Genomic DNA, 24974 nt, shown 5'->3' with positions numbered 1-24974 from the left:
AGAAGCCCCTTCAACACACACTTTCATAAATCCCCTCTTGCAAATCAGCTCTTTAGGATGGGTTCACTACTGCTGCCTAAAATCCTAGCACTCACTCAAACAAGTTCACATGAAACAATTTCCCCTCAAATCCTAAATTACCGCATCCAAGACTCTGGCTAGATACATGAGGGTTTTTTTCTTTTCTTCCTAGAAAGTCAGAACATATATAATATTTTAAAAATGCTGCCAACTAGTAACAAGAACTTTAAAAACAATGTCTAAATTCAGTTGGTAGATCTACAAACTCTATATACTGCTTCCAACATCTAGGACTCGGGAGAGGTTTCAACTCATTTGCTGTCTTGGCTAAACGAACCTTTGTCCATGAGTTGTGTTGTTGGGTGGGTAGAGCAGAGCTTTGCAGGCAGACTGATCTAATCTGGTCTTCCTGACCTGATCATGAGGTTGGTCAAGATGGACCCTTTTTGGAAATCTGTTCTTGTCCTGTAGTCCATGGCTGGAGTGACCATCTCCCCGCACCACAGGTAACAGGGTGGGTGTGAGCTCTGCACTTCCTCATGAACTATGTAGTCTCAGCAGAGAACGGTTCTCCCAGCTGGAACCACACGGTTTTGCTAAGAACAAAGGTCTCACCAGAAATGTATTTTCCCTTAAGTCTTTCATGTCGTTATCTTCCATCTTAGAGAGAACAACAACAGCTGCCTTGCTGACCAAATGATTTTCCCGTCTTGGTAGGTTTCCAGAAGGCTGAGCAGAAGCTCGGTCCCTTAAAAGGTGTTAACTTACGTGAATACACGGCCATCTTGAGGCTAACTGGCTGCATTATATATCAGATCTTCCTGCTTTGATATCAGATCACCCCTGTGCTTTGCTGATGACACTGCTATCCCTCGGGAGCTAGTTCTGAATAAGGGACCACGTTCCACATTCCATACTGCTGGGCATGTTTTCAGTCTCTTCCCTTCTTGGCACGGGCAGGTGATACCATTTTTCTTATTTTAAAACAAAGTTCTGTTGTTCAGAGTTTTCTATTTTGAGTTTGTTTTTTCCTAGAAAGGAAAGAGGTTAAACTGTGCTCTGTGTGAAGTAAGAGAAAGCTGTCCTGAGAATCAAGTAGCTGCCCAGGCTGGGTTGCTGGCGCGGAAGAACCTAACATTTGATTGAATCTGCAATCAAGTGTGGTGTCTTCAGAAGAAAGCCATGAAACCAAGCTCAAAGTGTACTTGCCAAAAACATCTCCTCCTGGGCCATCTCCTCTCAAGTACACTCTGTGTTCAGACATCTGGGACCTCAGTTATTTGCTTGGACAATTAAGAGGTCTAAGGTGGAGAAATGGAGCTATTAATCTGTGATTTTTTGAGAGATTTGGTTTAGGTTTTCAATCTACTCTTAAATGATAGAAATATGTCTTAAACAAACAAGCAAACAGCACTTTCTGGGGACAGGAGAGATGGTGTTAAGCACTCTCAGGGTGTGAGTTCAATCTCCAGCGTCTATGCTGGTGCTGGTCCTGGTGGTGTGTCTGTAGAATATGACATGGAGAGACTGGGAGGCAGGAGGTGAACCTCTGGCATATACTGTCTAACCACCCTACCTCAACCAGTGAATACCAGGTCTCAGGCCATCTTGGACTGACAGTCCCATGTCCTAAAACTACCCTGTCAGATTCTGTCTGAAAATGACCCTATGGAAGGCAGTTCTCGGAAATGCACACCTTGGGGATGGACCAAGAGATATGTTAGCACCACAGAAACAAAATGATGAGTGCCAGAAACAGAGGTACAGAATTTCTGAAACACGTGTCCGTTAGGTTGTAGGCCATGCTTGTCTTACCCAGGAAGCCATTTTGCATGTTCTGAGGTCTATTGCCACCACAGGCATGGTGGCAACATGTGTCTGCAAAGTGTGTGTGTGTGTGTGTGTGTGTGTGTGTGTGTGTGTGTGTGTGTGTTGGGTTCTGGGAACTGAACTTGAACAGCTGAGCTATCTCACCTTGGGGAAGGACCTTCTGCTCCAGGGCTACAGGCATACGTAGAAAGGACTCTGAGTGTGACAGGGCCACCTCTACCCCAAGTGAGTCTCTTCAAAATGGTAACATCTTTGGTGACAGATCTTAGGAGAGTCCAGAAAAACTCACAAAAGACCAAGGACAAGAAGCCCATGACCCTATTTCTCCTAAACATCTGAACCATTTTCTAAATGGCTCCCCTTTCCCTGGGCAGCAGCTTGTTGCTCTTTAACATCCAATTTGCTCAAGAATTTTTGGATGTAAGTTCTCCTGAGTTTCCAGGAGGCTACCTTGTAGTATAGCCTGTTTCCCAGAATCTAAAACAAATTAGATTATAATCGTGCTAGACATAAAATAAAAGTGCCTTGTGGGGCCTGCCTGGGCAAGCCCTAAGATTCTCCGGGGTTGGCCAAGGAGACAATCTCGCAGTGCTCAGCTGCCACCCACCCTGCTTGAGAACAGACACTGGAGTCTGAGCCTCGGGGAGTCTTGCTGTGTTCCTGCTCAGATAGCTGTCAGCATCCTCTGTTGCAGGAATTAGCACACAGCAGTCACCCACTTTGGGAAATTTTTTCTTTGTATACTTGAACTTAGGAGGCAAAAGTTTTGCCTTTCATTATAACCATCTACCAAGCTGTCTGTGTTCCTCCTCTGGTCTTGATGCCATCTTTCCCTGCCTGTCCTTCTGTTCCCCCCACATACACAGTCCCCTCCCATCTCTGTGTGCAGGGTGTCACATGCTGGAGAATGCACCTCATACTGTGGATTCACTTCCTGAATGTCAGCGATTTGTAGAGGTTTTCAGTGCCTAGCCGCATGGCACTAATTTCTGGGCTCAAGGACAACATGGGCCCCTGGCAGGTGCCACTTACTCCCTTGATCTCTCTCAGCTCTCCCTTGCATTCAAGTACTGAAAATATTTACTCTGTGTGGACCTGACAAAACCCAGTAAATGGCAACCTTTACAAGGCCCAGGTGCCAGGGCAGAGGGAAGGGAAGAAAGACTCCAGCAGCCTGGCTTTTGCTTACACAGGGGGCTGGTTTCTGAGAGGGGACATAGAGGCAGTAGAGTCTCCAATTTCTTCAGCCTGTAAAGCCAGGACTTTAGAACCAAATAAAAGTGTGGCTGGCCATCCACTTTCATTGATAAACCTTTTTGTGTTTAGGAAAAGTGTGTAAGGTCTTTCTGATTTCTAGGGAAAACGTCTCAGTTTTCCCTAGAAATTTAACCGCTCATTCATGGAAGAGCGATTTGTTTAGCCCATTTCACCACTTCCTAAGCTTTGCTCTAGGTGCTGCAGAATCTCTAGAAAATGAACAAATAATTTCAGGTGGAGAAAGGGAGAGGATTGAAATAGCATTGGGGGCATATTGAGGATGACCATCAAGCCTTGGTACCCAGGGTGATGGGAACAGGTGTTTCTGGAGTATTTGTTGTATTAGTTTCAAATTACTGCTGCAAAAAATAACAGAGACAGTTGACTTATAAAGAAAAAGGCTTATTCAGTTTACAGTTTCAGATCATACTGTCTCAGTGCTTAGGCCCTCTGGCTAGGAAGTCCTAGGGTGCCCTCATGTAGAGTAGGGTTTCAGGATTGTTTTCCACTGGCTGCTCCTGTTCACCCCAGAAATTGTTATATGATTCCTGGGATACAGACATACAAACAAAACAAAACATTTACTTTTAATAAACCAAAAATCAATCTATTTTTTTAAATTCTTCAGTGCACAAATAATTTTATCAGTGATAAAAGGTGAGAACAACTTTACTTTTGTTATTTTACTTGAGGGATTAAATCTTAACTGAGTTCTTGACACTTCAGGACACAGAACACCAAATTTGATACCAATTTTTATTTTACAATTATCAACATAGAGAATTTTGCCTCACATAGGGACGTTTAAGACTTTTTCAGAAGTTGTTGAGAATTTCCAATCCCTCACCAAAATTTATTATATAAAAATAAGTCAGCAACTTGAACAACAAGTTAAATTTATTTATAAATATTTATAAATTATTTATAAACTTATGCACATGTGTACACACACACACACACACACACACACGCTTGCTTACTTGCTTGTGCACACACCACAGTGTGGTGGTGGAAATCAAACTTTGGAAACCTTTCATTAGTTATTAACTTTTCAAGACTCTTGACATGTGGTTACATGAGCCCACGTGGAGCTGCAACCCATTCGAAGAAGCTGGGCCATGAGAGGAAACCATTTCTATGGTGAGCCAGGAAAGGAAGAGAGAAACAGGGAGAAACGAGGGTCCGCATCCCCCTTCAGGCTGTGTGTCGGGTCACACTGTAGAGTCCCCCTTCTTAAAGATTCCACCCCTCCCACCAGGACCACTCTGAGGCCCACGCTCTAACACTGCGGGCTTTAGGAGCCTTCCATTTTTTTAAGCTGTAGCGATGTTGTGGAAATCAAGGTTCACCCTTTGGGTTCTTGGTCTCATTAATAAAATAATTTAATGATGGACTGAAACAGAAGTTTGAGGACTCCTTTATTAGAGAAAATCAAGCAAGCAAGCAAATGAAAAACAACCAAACAAAAACCAGGGCAGGCAAGCTATCTCAGCAGCTTGCTGGAGTTGAAGAATGGAGGAATAGGAGTGGGGAAAGTGTTGTTCAGAGAAAGAGCAAGGAAGCCCAAAGTACCAGAAAAAGAAAGCTTAGGTTCTGGCCTGCATCTGAGAGAGACAGAAAAAAATAAATAAATAAAAAATAAATAAATAGATAAATAAAGGAAAAATTATTCCCTTTGGGCACACCCTGCTGATCCTCATGGTTTCTGGACTTGTGGGAACTGTGCTGTGTGGGTGGGTGTGGGTGGGAGTGGGGGGGGTTGTGTTGGGAGGGTTAGTGCAGTGTCTCATTAAAGGTCTAATTATTCCACCTAGCTCCTAGGCATGGCCCATGGTAAGCCCACTAGGGTAGTGTCTTATCAAGGCCATTGACCCCACCCACCAGGACCTGCAGACTCTCTCTATTCAGGCTACAAATTCCCTTCTCTCGACCAGAGGAGTTTTCCTTAGTGACCATTTCCTGATGCTCTCACAACAGCCTTGATATTTGATTCAAAACCCAAAGGTAACCAGTATGACTGAAGCCAGGATGGACAGACCAGTAAACAGTGAGTGTGAAAAGTGTCACATGATCACAAGGTGGAGGAGCTGTGAGTGTTGTGGGCTCCAGGGTTGTGTAAACAGCAGGGCAGAGGGTATCTACCACATTTTAAAAGAATTGTTTCAGCTGCATCTGTGAGGAACTCCTGCTGTGTTCTTTGAGTTGAAAGTGTGCGAGGATGGCCTGGTGTCAGCAAATGCGCTCTGGAAGCCCAGTGGAAGTAGAGTGAAATGTTGCTAGCCTGGGGAGTGTGGTGACCCCAGGCACAAGGCCAGAGGGTCACCACTCTCAGTTCTGGGGAATGCTTCTCCAGGTTTCTAGAGAATCCCAGATTAGGTTCTGTTATCAGTGAGCCACAACTTCCCAAAAGAATTTGTGGCCAACGTCCGTCCGTCTGGCACCAGCTGGGTTGGTAGAGTAGAATTAGAACCTCTGGGCCTGTCTGAGAGTCCTGGCCCCGGCCTCTCTTTTCCTGTCCTCTGTTAAGTGGCCATGCTAATACCTACCTCCTAGTTAAGGTTCTAGTAAGCAGCATTTGAAAGACAAGGATTCCTGGCTCTGGTTTTTTTGTTATTTTTCTTTTCTTTTCTTTCTTATTTTTGTTGTTGGTTTAACATTAACGATTTAAAACATCGTTTAAAATAAGTGACTTTTACTCAGATGCCACTATTCTAGGGAACTTTACTAACAATGTTGAGATTATTTCTGGGAGAAATGACTGGTCCATGAAAATCTTCTATTTTTATTTTTTTATGGCAGATTGATGAGGGAGAACTGACTATATATTATTCTTCTGAATCATTATTTGTATCACAACTCAAGGAAGAAAACCTGAAGGAGTCCATTTATATTGTCTTATAATTAACAGAAATAAAACTTACAAATACGATGGACCACAGTGGCTGCTAACAGTAGTGGACAGCACAGAACCAGATGAGGCCATTTCTTTATGTGGCACTTGCTGTTTAAAATCTTAACAAAACCAAACCAAACCTTAAGTTTACAAGCTCGTATGTATGTCTCTGTGAGCATCTGCTAAGTGCTCTGGGTCAGAGGTCATCGGGTCCCTCTGAGCTGGAGTAACAGGCTGACAGGTGGTTATGAGCCTGCCAGTGTGGATGCTGGGAACTGACTTCAGGTCCTCTAAGAAAGCAGAAAGAGCTTTTAGCTGCTGGGTCACCCTCTCAGCCCATTGCTATATATTTTTTAATTGTTTTAAAAAAATGATATTTTAAATTTATTTTTGTTACTCTGGATAACCAGGCAACTAAACTTTAACAAAACCAAGCCTTAAGAATCTACCAGCTCTGCGCTTTAGTCCTAAAGGCTACCTAAAAACTCTAAGCAAAAGAATTTCTTTTTTTATGGGCCAAAAGAGTAATCATTTTATGAAAAAGCTGAAGATGTATGAGCTTCATGGATGCAGTGCTAGGAAAGGCATGGGTACAGCTTCCATGAAATTTGAGCAGAGGTCAGGGTAAAGCACCTGTGAGGCCCTGAATCTGGCCAGGGCAAGTCAGTTCGGGTGCTGGGCAAGAGGACTGGTAAAGTTCTCCAGCCTGAGAAACCTGATTTCAAACGATAAACCTTCCTGCAGCCATGTCCAGAGTTACCGATTTGAAAATGTATAAGTGCGCCATAGCAAGGTACTTAGAACATTGGCTTCTGTTCCATGACAGCAGGCTCATTTTCCAATGCTTCATCACGTAATAAGTTAAGTTGTTGTGGCATTGGAATACCAGATGTTAAACTAAACTACAGTGATGACTATGAGATTTAAAAACGCAAGAGACATTTTTATATACTAACATGTTGTTGGAAATGTTTATTCATATAAAGTTTTATTTTTATACAAAGGCTCTTCAATTTTAAAAGGACATAATGGATTTTTTTTTTTAATTCTCAATTTTGGCAGGACTACTAAGATCTGTAACTGCAGCAAAAGCGAAAATGTCTACCATTGGTCATCTTTAAAGCCAGAAGTTCAGTGTGAAACCCATTTCAAAACTATTTGCAGACAAAACAAATATAATATATCCAAATATTCATAAAAATTCCCACAGTACTCATGGACACTTATAAACACTTGATACAATGAAAATCTGTGTTGTTGAAGATATTTCTGTTTCCACACAGAAAGTTCTGTGTTTGAGGGATCACTGTATATCATGTCAAGATGGCACATTTGTGACTCTTGCAAGGATTGACCTAATAATCCTGACCAGCATGGAATCTCCCTGCCAGACTTTCTAGTAAGCTAAGCGATTCTCTTTTTCAAAAAGAAACATTTTAATTGTTACAAAAAAAAAAAAAAAAAAAAAAAAGAATCCCAGCAGGTTCTAAAAACCTGCATTCCATGAAACAATGACACGGTGTGGTACTTTCGTTATTAACGTCCCGTAGATCCCATTCATTTAAAAACTCAGTAAAGCAGTTTCATCTTCAGTGAATTTTTTTCAGCCTGGAGATTTTACCACAGACTGAACTTCATCCCTGGAAGGTGGTGGGCAGGACTCACAGCTGCTGTGTAGATTTCTTGTTGGATGGTGGTAAAGCCATCTTATAAGTAACTTACAAAGTGACACTAGCCAAACACAATGCTGTGCTTTGCATGTACAAATATCTATACATGAGGCACCCCTGTCAAGTGACAAGACAGATTTATTGCACGTGGCCAGAGGGAAGATAAGGGTCCCAACATGTGAAAGATGTCTATATGGAAGAGGTGTAATTTTATAGCAATTCCAAAGAAAGAGAAAATAATTTTAAAAATAGAATTCTTTGATTTCCTGAGTTAGGACAAAAGAAATTCAGGATGGTTAGAGGAAGAATTTTTTCCACATTTTGGGTGTGTGTGGGGGGGGGGGGGTGGTTTGAGACAGGTTTCTCTGTGTAGCCCTGGCTGTCCTGGACTCACTTTGTAGACGAGGCTAGCCTCCGAACTCACAGAGATCCACCTGCCTCTGCCTCCCTGAGTGCTGCTGGGATTATGGCATGCGTCACAGTGTCCAGCTTGGCCTTTTTCTTTTTCAATTTTCTTTTTCTTTTTTTTCTTCTGATACTCCTATTTCTTTTGTTTTGAAGTGTTCTTTTATGAGGAGAAGGAATAGGATGTTTTCCTTTTTTGCAATTTATTTTTTCCCTTGCTCTCCACCCTTCTCCATTTATTCTTTTCTCCTTCCAAGTCTGTGATTTCTTCAGCTCTTCGTTTTCTTCCTCACTGTCCTCACTACTCATGCTGGTGACATCCTACAGTTTTCTTTTGGGGCAACTGCCTGGAGAGGACTGAGACACTCAAAACCCAGATGACCAAGGTAGCCATGTTTTTTTTTCAGCCTGCTGGGAAGTTGTCCTGGCTGCTACCTGGCACTGCCTTTAGGCAGGTAGGAAGTGTTGCCAGAACCCAGGGCTGTATACGTTGCAAAGACAATGCACTGCCAGAGAAACCTCTTTTACCGGGGGCAACAGCGTCCTCCATGCTGCAGCAGAGGGCCAATGTTCCTCGGATAATTCTAAACTCTGAATGGTAGATGTTCTCCTTCATTAAGTGAATAGGTCGTATCACCTTATAATCGAATATAAATGAGGTCTTGAGGTTTAATTACCCAAATGGTGGCTTCTGATCTAAGCTCTTCTCATCATGTCAATGGATTTTGAAAACCAGAATGGTATGTGGGAGAGAGGCCGGCCAAGTACTCTGACAGCTCTCTGGGGAGAGATACAGTTAGAAAGGACGCTGCTGACACCCAGGGTGAAAAAGCTAGCTGGGAAAGAAAGGACACTGTCACCTGAGGCTAGCTCAGCCAGGAAGCCATGGGCTCAGCAGTTTCAGGACTCCTACCTGCAAGGCCACGCCTCCTGTAATCTCACCTTGGGTGCTGCTCCTGAGGCTCCTGAGGTTCTTTTTGGGGGGGTTCAGAAGGTCTCGGTCTCCTTGTAAAGGAGTTGCTGGTCCTTTCCTACCACCAATCATTCCTGCGGCTACTCAGCCTTCACATACTGCTCATACCCACGGACAGACAGCTGCTCAGAGCAACTGTCTCTTCTGCTTTTCTTCAGTCAGCCAGCCACCAGGAAACAACACTTCCGTGGACTGGGTCCAGGGGACAAGCATGTGTCTTTCAGACTTGAAAACATCATACAAACTATTATGTTAAGTCAGTCTAGACTTGCCCTGCAGAGGGAGGAAGAGGAGTCTGCTGGCAACCTGGCCTTTCACTCAGAGAGTGAGGACGAAGGCAGCAGAAGGGCCATTTGTCTTTGTTATTAGGACATAAATCAACCTTTGTTTTGCTGGCTCAACTCAAGGAATGTCATTATTACCAAATAAATTGTGTCATTACAAATCAGTCCAGGCAGCTTTCATTTAAATGTGAATTGTGATAGTTATCTGGGCTTCAAACCTGCTTCCACTCAGAGGATACAAATGGTTAGATGTGTTGATCATTCAGACTTAACACTTAGTACAATATATATGTATGCATGTATGTATGCATATACATGTATATATACATAAAAGCAAGTTTTTATTTTTATAATCATTCGAAGAGCTAACTCCTCATTTTATCATCTCTCTCTTTGAGAAAAGGACATCATAAAGCATTTCTTGTGCATGTACAGGCAGTTTGGCAAGATAGTAAAAACACGTCAACCATCACAGAACGTAGTAAAAATGATCTCTAAGAGACAGCACACCTGAGGAATTTGTGCTTCTATCCCTCCTGAATATTTTAAAACCTGTCTTGCAATGTATTTTAGGAAGCTTCCCTGTTGGTGCTGTGGACTTTCCTACGAACCTGTTGGTGTTTACTTCCAACCAAGCTCTCATCTGGCTGCTGCTGTGAAGGACTCTATAACTGAATCACTGCTTTGCTTTAGGTCTTGGAGTTTTCATGTGGCTTTCATTTAATTTGTGCCCTCACAAGCAACGCAACTGAAGGTTCTGAATGAATTACCCTCCTCAGCCACAGCTGCCTTATTTTCCCTCTGGTTTTCACCCTGCTTTCTCACACTGTCCTTTCTCTGTGGCCTCTCTGCCACCTCTGACCTCCTCCCCAGTTTTTACCCTTCCTTTAACAATTGATTTACGATAGGCTCATGGAAGGGTCAAGCCCACTTTTATGGTTTGCTTAAAATATTTCTTTTAGAATGAGCATCAGAAGTGCTCTTCAGTCCTTGCTAATCGGTTTCACCAGGACCTCAAAAGACCTTCTTTTACTGGCTAGCACTGTGTCTCGTTTATATCTTTTGTGATTGTAAAGTGTAACTCATTAAATAAGGCAATTTTGAAACTTTCTGGTAAAATCAATAACTTACTAAATGTGAGATTTTTCTTTTTCCTCTCCCCTGGGGAAAGGATTTGTGACCACAGCTGTAATTCAGAGATAGGAAGATGTAAGGAAGAGAGGAGAAAAAAGCTACGAGGAATAATTCTAAGCCTTGGATTATTTCTTTTATGGGATCATTTTTCTTAGCACTTGACAGTTTGATCCTGGGACAGAAGCCTTAACAGTCAGTTTTAGCCTTTTGTTTAATGACTTCCTGTTGTTTCCACACACTAAATAGTTGCCAAACTCAAGGGGGCTTTTTAAATACCCTGGCTAATAAAACTGATGAAATTCCCACTTTTTTTTTAAGTGCAGTTGGAAGATTCTGAAAATAAGAAAACAACTTGAAAAACAAGCCTGCTTATTTTTAAACACAAAACACAACTTGGAAAAACCAATTATTGCCTAAAATTAGGAGCCCTAACTCCAAAACCCCTGGCCTAAAAGTTAATTCAACCTTCTCGTTCTAATGTGGCTCTTCACATTGAACTCTGGCTCGCTGGGAGACGGCAGCCACCTTTGTGATTTTGTGTTAAACACCACCATATGACTCCTCTCTAGAAGACTACCCCAAACTTATTGATCTGCCCCCTCCTTGGTCATTAGAGTTGTGATTTATGATTCTGACATTTTTAATAGGGCAAAGCTCAGAGGTTTATTGCAATGACTTTTTAGCTTCCATGTTGCCTTTGGCTGCCAAAGCTGAGAATGGTCAAGATAGCCATCCTGTGCTCTAATAAGAAGACAGTTTTCTTTTCTTTCTATTTTGTCGAATGACAACCCCCACATAGTTAAAGGGTTCTACCCCTATTACATAGTCATGAATTAATTTTTTTTCATTTCCCTGATCTTTTTCATGTAAAGCAAGCACACACACACACACACACACACACACACACCCCGCCCCAATTAAATGCCATCATTTTCTTGGTGTGAGGCTTGGCGGGCCTCCAGCAGCAAGCTAGCCCAAACTGAAGGGTCTGTTGCCAGGAATCTGTGACCTCAAACAAAGACCCACTGCCTTCCTCAGCAATGAACGGGACCCAGCCTCAAATGAGGAAGTTCTGAAGCATGAAATTGCAAATCCAGCCATGACAGTATCATCAAATAGGTGTTCAAAAATGGTTCACAGGATGAAGCCAGTTCTCCCGACTCTACCTTCTGAATCTGTGGGCGGGCATTCTTAGGGATGGGGACCAGAATGCAGACTTAACATCAAACTTAAGTTCATACCTGAGTTCTGGCTAGTGCTCTGAAGAAACCTGGGGGCAGGGAGTGAGTAGGCTGCCCACAGCAGGGGGTATTCAAATGAAGGGGCTCTGGGGGACTGCCCTGGATTTGAACTTTCTGTCCTGCTAAAATTATTAGTGCCTTTTCCTCTGTGTTTTTTTTTTCCAGTAAGGCATGTCTAATTTGCTTGCATTTCAGTTCAGGAATGAGGAGGTTTTGAGAGAGCCTGTGCACTCATGCTTTTTATCCAGCTAACTAGCCACACATACCATGGACACAGCAGAAATTGAGAAAGTAAACATGAAGGCTTCCAGAGGTTAGGGTAAAGCCCAAGAAACCTGAATCTTCCCCAGCATGTTCGCATGCACACACAGGACATCACCAGAGGGACACCTTGTCCAGGTTTGGCGCGCATTCTATTGCTGAGCTGTTTCAACAGATGCTTTTATAAGCAAGCGGGGCTGCCACGCTTATTTGTGAAAGTTTTTGAGATATCCCTGCTTTTTACTTCTAACCCCCTTTCAAATTTTAGTCCACTTCCTTCTGTCACATCCAGTGGACCAGCCACAGGGGGCCATGAAGAAGGAAATCTCCACCACCATGCATGGTTGGCTCAGGAAAAGCACTGAGCACCACACTTCCTCTACTGTGACATCCCCGACCATGGAGAGCCTCCAGGGGACATGTCCCCCAGCACAGAGCAGGTCCCCAGTGTCATAAGCCCTGCTGTCCCAGCATATTGATCCATGCACCCCTTTTCACGCTCAACCACATCTTCACTTGGTCTGTGGTCTGCCCAGGTGCACTTCATGAGTTTGGAAGAAGAATGGAAGTTCAACAAGTTACACCCTCTGGATGGAAGTGTGGGCCTCAGGTTTCAGAAGCATGCCATATAACACAGGACACAAGATCACCATCTGTAATGGTGAACTGACTGTTGAACAGTGCTCAGCACTTAACCCCCATGTCAGAAATTAAGTTAACAGTTAACATTTTCCTTTCCCTCTCTCTCTTTGTCTCTCTCTCTCTCTCTCTCTCTCTCTCTCTCTCTCTCTCTGTGTGTGTGTGTGTGTGTCTCCCTGTCCCCTCCCCTCCATAGTTTCATTATGTAGACCAGGCTGGCCTCAGACTCACAGACTTCCCCCTGCCTCTGCCTGCTGCCACTCTCATTTCCAGCTCTGTTGAAGACGTGAGCCACATAGGTGGACTGTGGACTGAGCCACGTAAGGGGACTGTGTGATGCCCAGCTGCTGACTGCAAGGGCTGTCGGTATGATCCAAACTGTCACAGGAGCAACAGTATAGAATGGCTGTTCCTTTCTTCCCTCAGCAAGGGAGATGGCCGTAGTTACCATTATGAATGGGCCTCATGGATACAGGCGTTCTCTCCGCCCAGCCATAGCTATCTGCTGTAGAGGGTGCTGTCCTGTGTAGCATCTTAAGATCTCACTTGAAGCCAGGACCGTCTGCTTGCCCTGGTTGTCTCCATCCTGGCTGGTTACATCATTTGCTTGACCCAGAACAAAATGACAATGTAGGCTTCTGTTCAAAACCAAGGGAAGGCATCTCAGAAGGCACAAAAATAGGAACCCCCCCCCATGTCAGTCAACATTACAGTTAAGAACTTATCATCAATCACACTCTTACTGGTTGTCTCTTTTGCTGAGTGCCAGTTTTGATTGCAAGTGTAAGCGCGTGTACCAGAGCTCCTCACAGCTCCCACCCGCAGGAGCAGTGGAGATGCTGAAGGAAGCACCAACATTCTTGAGCACTACACCTTCAGCCCATTACTCAGTGGAGGAAGCCAGGGTTCACTCCCTTTGCCATTCCCTCCCAGGCATCGTTTTCAGGCTGCTGGGAGGGTGCTTGTCTAAGAAATGACGGGAGAGGGCTTTTGTTGTTGTTGTTCATGGTTTCTTAGGACACGTTGTCAGCCTTCTGTACTCTAAGAAAGTTGTGGTTTAACAGGCGGTACGGCATCTGGGAACTCCTTGTGGCCCTGCCACTCAGCTCTGTGTGAGGTGTACTTGTTTGCATCTTGCTGGAGTCCAGTTCATTTGTGACCACTAGAGTTCCGTGATCACAGGCACCGTGAAGGCTGTGTCCTACGGACTGGTGCCACATTATCAAGCTTCTCCTTTGCTAGGTGCAAAGCTCAAGTTTAGGGATGACTTAGAAGAAGAAGCAGAGCACAAAACAAGCCCAGGACCACTGAGCCACAGCCTTGGGCCAGTACACAGGCTGACCCGAATTAGACCAGCCCTGCCTTTAGACCTTTCCAAGGGCTCCCAGAGGGACAGAATTACCTAAGGTGGAAAAATCATCCAGGGGCCACACACAGGTGGCTGTACTTAGTGGCTTGGTGGAAAACGAGAGAATCAAATGGCTTCGAGATGCACTGCTCAGCCTGTGAGGAGCAAGAGAAGCTTGACCAAGTCATGAGGGTGGCTCTGGTTGATTGATTGGATGAGGGTGACACTTAGAAGGCAAATTTGGAAATATCCCAGGCCCTCCATGTCTCCTTCTATCAGTTATAATGTTTATCTCTGGTACCTGATGATAGTGAACATTTAAATTTTTTTCCATAATAACAGAGATTTTTGTTCATTCGGATAACACCAATTGAAAAAAGAACTTTAGAAAAAACTAGGCTAATATTAGTTAAAATTATGCAGTAATTTATATTATCTTTTCAGGGAAAATTCTGAGCAGTTCCATGACTTACCAGGAGATACACTGCATTCTAAGAATCCAAATTTCTATCTAAGTGCTGGTCCTATGGGGTAGAAGTTTCATAACCTCTCTTTTCTTATGGAAGTCCAATTAAATAAATAACAATTAACATTAGCCTAAGAACTATGACTGGGCATAGCAAGTGAATATTAAATCAAAATATGGATGCAAGAAAGTCTTCAAATAATTAAGTCCTCCCGGCTCCTTGGGGCACGTGGTCTGGGTGGAGACTTGCACCCACATTTGTGATTTGTCCCTAGTCTACTCAGTACCAGGGAGGAGGACACCCCTGGCAGGTTTTGTTGAGAGTGTTTAGCAGCATAGCATGTGGCAAATCTTTGTTTATGAAACTGCATGAGTCGTCAGGAATCTGTGGCTATTAATTCCATTAGAATATGAGGTACCTATAAGCACACACAGCTTTTTTCAGACTTGCTCTATAAAGGAACATTGTGCTCATTGAAATGACAAATTGCCTTTGACTCTTACTGGCTTAATGTGTTTCACAAGGTTCTTTTTCATCCATCCCAGGCTGATCGAGCAAGACGCATGACTCTCCTCCAAAGTGTGACTCAGGGATCTGGGCCTTCTCACTCTCCTGCAAGCTCCGCACACACAGCATGAAAATGAATGTGGGGGTCGTTCTGTCAGGGATTTATGTGGTCAGCTCTGGAAAACCTGTCCATAATATCTGCTTATACTCCAGGCTCCGAACACAGTCAGATGGCTTTTGACTTACTGCCAGAGAGACTGAAGTATGACTCCATGTGTTTGAGCAAGAAGAAAGAGTCTGAAAAAAAAAATGCATCTGGTGTCTTCCACATTTCAGAAAGAAAATGGCAGTATGTTAGAAAGCGTCTTAGTTTTACTTCCTCATAAACCAGATCTGGCTAAAGAAAGTCCAATGCCACTTCAGGAAGTGTCTTCATACCCCTGGGCTTGAGTAGGCTTTACCCTACCAGCTGGGTACGGCGGAGTTTACAGTGGGACTAGCCTTCAAGGCAATGCTTGTGCATTGGGGATTTCATTGTATTAATTAAATTTAGTAGTGTCTCTGTGCTATATATTTGGTAGGATGCCAGGTCCTGTGTTGAGGCCAGGAGAGAGAAAAAGAGCAATGTGAGAAGGGGGAAGGAGAGGAGGGAAAGGGATGGGAGGGAAAAGGAGAGGGGGGAGGAGAAGGGAGGAAGAGAGAGAGAGAGAAAACATGAGAGAGAGAGAAGATGAGAGAGAGAGAAAGAACATGAGAGAGAGAGAGAGAGAGAGAAGATGAGAGAGAGAGAGAAATTTGTCAAATCCTGACCCCTATCCCAACCTCTGGCCTCATACTATAAAAAGTTGGTGAAGTTAATATTAGCCAACATCAAGTCTTGGGAATATACTTAAGAGCTGAATTGTGAGGTTTTTTTTGACCACAGTACAGAGGGTACAAGTTTTTAGTCCATCAGTTGAATTGATCCTATTTTCCTTGGACCACACTGTGGTTTGTTTTAAAAATCTAAACCAACATGCAAGATTTCCAAAGAAGTTTTTTTTCTAAGCTTCTTTAGGGCAAAATCTGGCAACAAGACTCCCAACTCACTGCCATGGTAGTGACCACCGAAGCCAAGCGGAAGCTGGTCCCTGGAGCTGGGCATTCCTCTAGCTGCCGCGGACACCACAACTGCCACCTGAGGCTGCATGTGGGAAATTTGCTATTGATTTCTGTTACCAGTCAACTACATCACCATTTTTTTTCCAACTCATAGAATATTTCTCTACAGTTTTTGTCTTCATAAAAATTAAGAAATGAAAATTAGAATTAGTTAATCTTGTGCCTGACAAAATACGGAAGGTAGTTGTAACCCTGTAGGGTTAAATGATACTCTTAAATTTTTACTGGGGTTGGGGGGGTGAGAAATGTGTGTCTGTATAAAAACCACATAACCTGTGATGGCCTTGTATTATTTCTCTGGTCTGGTAGACATGTTTTAAAAAACATAATGTACAGATAAAATTTATTCGTAATAATTATACCAGTCAACGATTCTTGTGAATGCATGGAGTTGAACAGCCATTGCCACGATACTGTTTTTACAATATTTCCATCTCTTCCTGTAATTCTCTCATACACATGTCCTCGTTACGCCTACTCCCTCTCACTCTAAGCCCCCAGTTTCACTGGTTTCTGCCCCTGCTCTACCTATTGCTCACCAGCTCCCAGATCCTGCTGTGAAGGCCTCCAGGTGTTCCCAGTGTAGAAGGAGTGGAGCGGAAGTCCTCTGGCAGGGTATGGAGCTGGATGCTGATGCAAGAACAGAAGTCCTCTGGAAGGATGTGGAGATGGATACTGATGCAAGAGAGAAGCTGATGGCAGCTACCCCACAGCCCACAGGACCATGAAGACTTGTTCTTCCATCCTGTGCGATTCCTCTTGTTAGACTGCAGGTGCTGCTCCTCACTCAGTACTCACAACTTCCTCCTGTAACGTCTCTTCTTGTGACCACCTCCTTGCTTTTATCCGTTTATTAGACTCAACCCGAGCATCGCATCGATTCCTTTACTAAGTCTTAGTAAGAGCTGTTAAGGCCAGTGGGTAATGGCTCAGTGAGCAAAGGTGCTCATTGCTATGTCTGATGGCCTGAGTCCCTTCCAAGAACTCACATGCTAGGAGAGAACAAATTGTCCTCCAGCCTCCATGGGGGGCCCACACGCACATATAAATATTAAATAAATACGTAATTTTTTGACTCTCACATTAAGAAATTAAGTAAATTTTAAAATTAAGAAGAGTAATGGTGATGACACACACCTTTAATTCCAGCATCTGGGAGGCAGAGGCAGGTGGATCTTTGTAAGGTTGAGGACAGCCTGGTGTATATAGTGAATTCAAGACCAGTCTGGCATACATAGAGAGACTGTATCCAATGGGAGAAAACTAAAAAAAAAAAAAAAAAAAAAAAGCTGTTTTACCTCTGGATTCTTTGTTTAAAAAAAAGCTACTTAATCCTCTGTCTTTTCTATGGTATTCAGTGAAACTTGCAGAAGAATAAATGTCACTTATAAATTGTGTTTAAGGATTATAATTTGGTGATTATTTAGCTTAATATGCAATACCAATAAACTGAGTTTGGCTGAGTCAGTGTAGACAGGGCTTAGAAGGGATTTTGTTTGTTTGTTTTTATAATCATTGGGGCTAAAGCCATTGAACCAGCTCAGTGACGAGAGCCTTAGACTGCTTACTCTATTATTTTAACATTGAATTAACTCAACTATTTAAATTATTACTTAAACAAGGATGTCAAGGACAGACTAGAAGCAGTGTTGCTGTTTGCTATTTTATTTTTTTTTACTGCTTTGAGGTTCTATGCCTCCCCTGCCCTGTGGCTTTGTGTACTTTATCCATTTCCCCCACTGAGATCCCCTTCTCCTTCCCTCCCCTACTTTCCTCCTTCTCTTTTCCTCTCCCTTCATCCCTCACTCTTTCCCTTTATCCTTCCATCCCTCCCTTCATCGGTCCCTCTTTCCATCCCTTCTTTCTTCCTCTCTCCACACCCCTCTTCTCCCTGCTTTATCTCTCTTTTAGCCCTTTCCCCTCACTCTCCTCCACACATCCCTGTTCTGTTTCTCTGCTATGGTCTGTTTGGTCCTTGAGCTCCACTTAGTTCTTACTGAACAGCATCCTCCAAACTCAGAGGTGCTTTTCAAAATGCTAACATAGCTAGCTGCCCCCACGGAGCAGATTCAAGAAAGTATTTGTAGACTAAAACAGGCTGCTTGACACACATGAACAGTGTCTACCTTCCCAAATAGATACATATGCTAATAAAAATACCTCAAAAGATATTATGCTCTCCAGAGAGACTGGAGCATTTTGGAACACACAGAAAAGCCATACCACACCGTCTCTATCTTTTATTTATTCAAGTGAAATTTGCTCAGCAGTGGCCACATGCCAGGAAAGCATCAATACATTCTAATGCTCTGTGAATCCATCCAGAGGTTTGAAAGAGAGCTTGGGTTGTTTTCTCCAAATACAAGGATAACACTTTAAAAGCTAGGAGTCCTTCTTTGGGGATCCAGTTAGAGAAACCACCATTTAAAAAGCAGGTTTTTTCCCCCTCTTCAAATGTTTGTGTGTGTTCAGTCTCATCAGATATTTTTCCAACAAGCCACTGTGATTGAAATCTTGAAAAATGTTTTCAAAATAAGCAAGCACTCCTTCCTGGGGGAAAAAAAAAGAATTATCTAGCCATTGATTGCATCTTCACCCCGCAAAGAGGCTGTCCACCCAGCCCCCGGCTCTCCTGCTGCCACATATTCATTAATTAGTCTGAGGTTTCCTCCGTGTTTCGTTTACAAAGCCACTTAAACCCACGCACCCATTTAACATATTTATGACCCCAGTTTTCTTTCTGTCCTCTGAGACTGTACCCTGATTGTTCTCTGGACCAGGGACTGTGGAGAGCCTTCCCTGCTGAAAAGAGACGACATAAAGAAGGAAGTGAATGTGTGCGGGTTGAATACCATCAACAAAACAACTGGGTGCAGTTTGGCCCCTGCGCCCCCCTCCCGGGGTCACTTTAATTGAGTGGAGCCTCAGCCTCTATGGAGTGTGTGGGAGACTATTAACTCTTAACAGCGTTCCATCTCAGGGTTATTTATGTATTACTTAAATGATTAGTTATTGCTACTTGAATTTAATATACCCTCTGGGAGCCAAGATGGCAGCATCAGGTTACAGAAAAATCTACAAGTTATTTTAAAACTGTAATTGACATTTTATGGGAGCCATAAAATCTTTCTGAACAAATAACTCACCATTAGTCAGAACCTTGAGCGGGAGATCTGTACAATTAAGGACATGGTAAAGCAGTGATGTACCTGTGTGTATTTGTTGTCTGTGTGTGCTCGGGAAAGGTGGGTATGAAGCAGAGGCGGCCCCATAGGGGGGGTTTCCTGTTTGCAAGGGTCCCTATGTAAATTGCACTTGAGTCAGAGGGACCTGGGGAAATGAAGAATGACCTGCATCTAGCAGATATCTGACAGGTGGCCACCCTCATTCTCTCATCTTTCCCTCTTTATGCGACAGTTATCTGGTGTGTGGAGGTCATACTTCCAAGCTTCCTGACTCAGCATAGCTCTCAGGTGGAATACTGCACGTCCTTGGGCTTCGATTCCCAATCATAGGTAAGGAGAGAGCAGGCACAATGGGCAAGCACCACCAACAGGGGTGGACTGGTCCGCTCCCCCATCCATCATGGCTTAATATTTCTGACAGTACACTACTTCAGCAGCAAATCCCACAATTCCCAATCCAGGTCTGTTGGTTTCCTGTTTCCTAGAATGTCACCCAAACTCCCCCAGGATGGAGATACTTGTTCCTGCCATCATTCTGGGTGTTCCTTGAATCCATATGAACTTCTTTTGGCAGGAGTCAAATGTCACACTTATGCATCCCTCAAAGTCTTCCACACTCTATGCAGAGGCAAAAACCAAAACAAACCAACCAACCAACCAAACAAAAAACAACAAAATTCAGCTTTCCTGCCTTGACACTGGACAATGCTCAGTGGACTGCTTAATGGTGTCATGGTCTCCTACCCCATCACCCTGTCATTTAAAGATAGTCTCAATGAGCCTTCTGTGTGCCTAGAGCATATGCTCAGGGGAATCCAGCCCAAGGCAACTGCTTAGTTTGTCTTTATTGTCCTTCTTGGCTGCACTGATGCCCAGGACTCACCCACTACCCAACAAAGCAGCAAACTCTATGAAACTGAGTTTCTTCTGGCTCCTAGCCTATATCTGTGGCTGTTTTCTCACTAGGAAGCCCCAAATGTGTAGGTCTAAAGTCTCTACCAATTCCTCTCCACTTTTGACTTGTGAATTTTGATCACATTTTTATCTTATTTGTAAGCTGGCTTTTCCCAGGTGGCTTTGACTTCAAGTCCCCATTGGGTAGCTGGGAAGTGATTTTTTTAAGAAATGTTATTATTAAAATCTATAACATGTATTCTGATCATGGTTTCCCCTCCCCCATTTCCTCCCGGATCATCCCCAACTCCCCACCTCCCCAACTCAAAGCTTTCTCTTTCTGTCTGCCTTCAGAAAACAAGCATGCAAAATAATAGTAATAATAATAATAATTAATAACAATAACAACAATGTTGAAAGGACACAAGAAATGCATGGCAAATAGAGAAACAAAACCCACAAAAATACAACATTGGAAACCATAATGTACAATCAAAATACCAGTAAGATTAAAAAAAAAAAGCCAAACAAAGCAATGAGAAAGAAATCTACAGAAGTACCATTGAGTTAACTTTGAGTTGGCCTAGTTCTGGGCATGAGACCACCCCTCCAGTGCAGTCTGTATACCTAGAGAAACTCCATTGAAGAACAATATTTTTTCTTTAGCAATAGCTTCTCACCTAGAGATGGGAGATCAAGTCCACTTCTGCCTCTCAGCACTGGGACCCCAACTAGTTTGAACCTGGGCAGGTTCTGTGCTGCCATAGTCTTTGTGAGTTCATGTGTCAGTCCTGCTGTGCTAGGAAGACACTGTGGTGTCCTCCATCCCTTCCACTTCTTACATTCTCTATGTCTTCTCTTTAACAGAGCTCATTGAGCCCTGAGAGGAGAAAATTTATGGTCATCCAGTTCGGAACCAAGTGTGCCAATGTTTTGCATTCTCTGAAAATTGTCTACTTCTGGGTTTCAGCATTAGTTTCCATCTACTGAAGGAGGAAACTTCTCTGATGATGGCTGAGTAATATACCTATCTATGGGTACAGCAGAATGTCATTAGGAGTCATTTCATTGCTATGTTCCTTTAGCAGAACAATGGTATTTGGTTTTCCCCTAGATGCATAGCCTATATAGTCTCAGATTCTTGGTCATTTGAGCAGTTTCAGGCATGGGCCCCATCTTGGGAAGTGAGCCTTAAATACAACTAGATAGTGTTTGGTTATGTCCACATTTGTGTCATGTCACTATTGCAACAGCATATCATATAGGCAGGTCATTGATGGAAGGCTGGATTGCAGTGTTTGTAGCTGAGTTGGTGGTTACTGTCCTAGGAGGTGATTTTTATAGCCAGTCATCAGGAAAGTCATAGTGGCTGCAGGTGAGAGAGGAGTCCCAACCCTGATTCTGGTACTTTTTAGGACAGGGAATGGTACTACCCACAGTGGGCTGGGTCTTCCCACATGAATTAACATGATCAAGGCAATCAATCCCCATAGAAACACCCAATCTGAGGAGACAATCCTATGTTGGCATTCTCTTCCCTGATGATTTTAGATTGTGTCAAGTTGACAACTGAAAGTATCATAGAGATGGAGACAGGAGAATTTCCAGAAACTCGAGTACCACCTGGCTTAGTGTGTAACAAGAAAAGGGAGGGTCTGTCTCAGATAAGGTAGATAACAAGGCTTGTCTTAGTCAGGGTTTCTATTGCTGCGATAAAGCACCATGACCAAAGTGGTGTGGAGAGAGGAGTTTATTGGGCTCTCTCTTCCATGTCATTGTTCATCATCAAAGGAAGTCAGGATAGGAACTCAAACAGGGAAGGAACCTGGGGGTAGGAGCCTGGGCAGAGGCTATGGAGGGGTGATGCTTACTGGCTTGCTCCTCATGGATTGCTCAGCCTGCTATCTTATAGATTCCAGGACCAACCCAGGGATGGCTCCACCCACAATAGGCTGGTCCCTCCACCATCAATCACTAAGAAAATGCCCTATAGGCTTGTCCACAGCCTGATCCTATGGAGGCATTTTTCTTTCTTGAGGTTCCCTCTGCTCAGATGACTCTAGTAGATATAAAACTCTGCAGTACCCTCTGACCTGCTCACATGTACTGTGGCATGTATGAACTCTTTCTCTCTCTCCTCCTTGGTCTTTAAATTTAATTGCCTTGGTTACCCAAGACTAACGCTATAACATCATCTTTGTCTTCTTTTTGGATGACTGGGTTATTATCCCATTCATCTCAAATGTCCCTACATGTCACATGTTCCATCCATCTCTTTGCTTTAGAATTACAATGAATGAAGTCTTGTCCCTCCTGGGATGCATTTCCCAGTCCTCTTCATCCTGGATTCTCTGGATTGTTTACACTATGGATATACTCCTTTTCAAATAGAGTCTCCTGGCATCTATATGATTCTGTACTAAAGCGTTTGTCTTTTTAGTAAAGAAGAGTATTCTTGCTTTGTTCTTTGATCTATTTGGCAACTCTGATTTGTAATACAGATTGACCATATACCCACTCTTTGAGTCCCAGCCCCAAGTTCTTGCTGATTCTAGTACAAAAGAGCCACTTTCTCCAGATGAGCAGACCTTTTTCAGGCCCTCTGGCCAGCTTGCAGAGCACTTACTTTCTGGTGCTCTCATGTTTAAGCTACTGTGGCTGGATTTGGAAACACCTCATCCTGAAAGACATCTACCTTAGGCCACACAAGTATCCATATCAGGCCTTCTTTTCTAAAAACTTTTCCTTGTAGAGTTGTCATCCTTTGGAACTGATATCACAATCACTTTGGTCAACTTAGACCTTGCCTGTGTGGTTCATGAGATGGTGCTTGTAAGGATAAAATGAGGTTTTGCTGTTGATTCACCAGGTGTTTGAAGTTAAATGGCCACTGAGATGATCTCCTGGGAAGCAAGACCAGGGATGAAGGTAATGCAGCCTTTACCAAAGCCTACTGAAGGTACCAATAAAACTGCATAATGCCAACTTTTAGAAGCAAATGTCTCTTGAAGAAAGCAGCAAGAGGCTTGGAATTTGCAAAGTGGTTGATGAAATCCTGGTCCTTCTGCACCCCTCTGCTCACTGCCACCCCATACTCCAACCTTGCAAGTACCTTCTCTGGACAGTTAGATTTCTACAGACAGTTGTTGAGGACTCCATGAGGCAGATGCCTGAGGGTCCTAATACCTGGTGAAATTTAGAGGCTGGCAGGCAAAGTTCATGATGGTTAATTTTACATAAGAAGTTAGCTATGCCATGGTTCCTATCACAGTGCAGGTGTTGTTGAAAAGGTCATTCTAAATTATGATAAATATTTAAATCAGTAGACTTTGAGCATCATCTTGCTCCTGATGTAAGCAGGCTTCATACAATCACTTGAGCACCTTAACAGAATAAAACAAGGCATAGTAGTTTCCATTTATCCTTGAGAGAGACACTCCAAGACCCTAGTGGATGTCCCAAGTCTTGAGTTGTACCAAACCCTATATATGCTGATTTCTCTTGTGCACATACGCCTTCTGTGAAATTTAATAAGTAAATTAGACACTGTAAGAAAATAGTGGCTAAAAATGAAATATTGAAATAAAGTTTATATGAATTTGCTCTCTCTTTCAAGTGCTCTTATGTAGAGCCCTCACTCAGGTTTCCTGTGATGATGTGAGCTGGGCCTGAAGAGTTGAGTCAAGCAACTAAAACTGTGGATAATAAAACCAAAGCTGAGATGTGATCAAGTGTGTTGTAGTTGGAATATTGGCTCTAAAGAAACCTGTAATCAAAGGAAAGGAAGATGGAGGCAGGCAAGCATGGAGGAGTTTACCAGCCTGAGATTCCACTTAGTATGGTCTTTGTACATACTTCTCTTCTAGTATGCACTGGGCAACCTGAGGCCCTCAACTGAATGTACTATGCATACATTCCTCTCTTAACAATGAAATAAGTTTCTCCTCTTCTCAACAAAATATAGCCATTTGTGCATTCATTCACAGATATTCGTAACCATATTTGTGTATGGAAGACAGGGCGCCAACCTGGTATAAACTTTTTTCGGGTGCAAATGCAATACCACAAAGTATGTCCTCGACGTGAGATTTTTAGGAAGACTCTCCTATTTATCACCTTATGCTTATTCATAACTGGGCATGCATATGATTAAAACAGGTGCATCATGCAGTGAACAGAGGTCTACAAAATCCAAATCTGTGACTTTTAATTGAGAACCACCCAGAAACTGTTGTTCTAGTAGCCAGACTCCTCCTCCCAAGCCAAACAGTGCTGGAGCCCTCACTTGACTCATGACACTCTGGATATCGGTCCTGATCTGTATGTTTCCTTGCTTTGGGATCAAGTTCCCTAGCTATTTTGCAATCTGGGTGAGTTAAGAGCCAGGAAGCTAGAAACACCCAGCCCAGATCCTGACCATGTACAATGAGAGGTCGCTTCAGAGAGGGCTGTCTGGTGCCTTGATGTATGGTTTTTGTGTATGTGGTGTGGGTGGGACAGGGCAAAGGAGAAGGATGGCTCTTCCCAAATCAGCTCACATCCATTTCCTCCCAGGGTCATTCCCACAGTCGGGAGTGTTCAAAGCCCTGCAGAGCGGCTGAATAGAGCAGAGGACTGCTGCCCACTGGGAGCTTTATGTTCTACCTGAAATCACTTTCTAATAGTCAATGGATGAAAGAATTGTCGTCTTCTTCAATACGCCAGGGAGCTTAAGCCATGGAAAGGTTCCTGATCAGTCAGCATCCTATTTAAATTGACCTGCAGGTGTGGAAGCTAGAGATTAACTAGGGAAAACTCCATCTGT

The sequence above is a fragment of the Meriones unguiculatus genome, chromosome 3 (assembly GCF_030254825.1).
Source record: "Meriones unguiculatus strain TT.TT164.6M chromosome 3, Bangor_MerUng_6.1, whole genome shotgun sequence".
Classification (NCBI taxonomy): Eukaryota; Metazoa; Chordata; class Mammalia; order Rodentia; family Muridae; genus Meriones; species Meriones unguiculatus.
Note: the sequence above shows the minus strand (reverse complement) of the source record.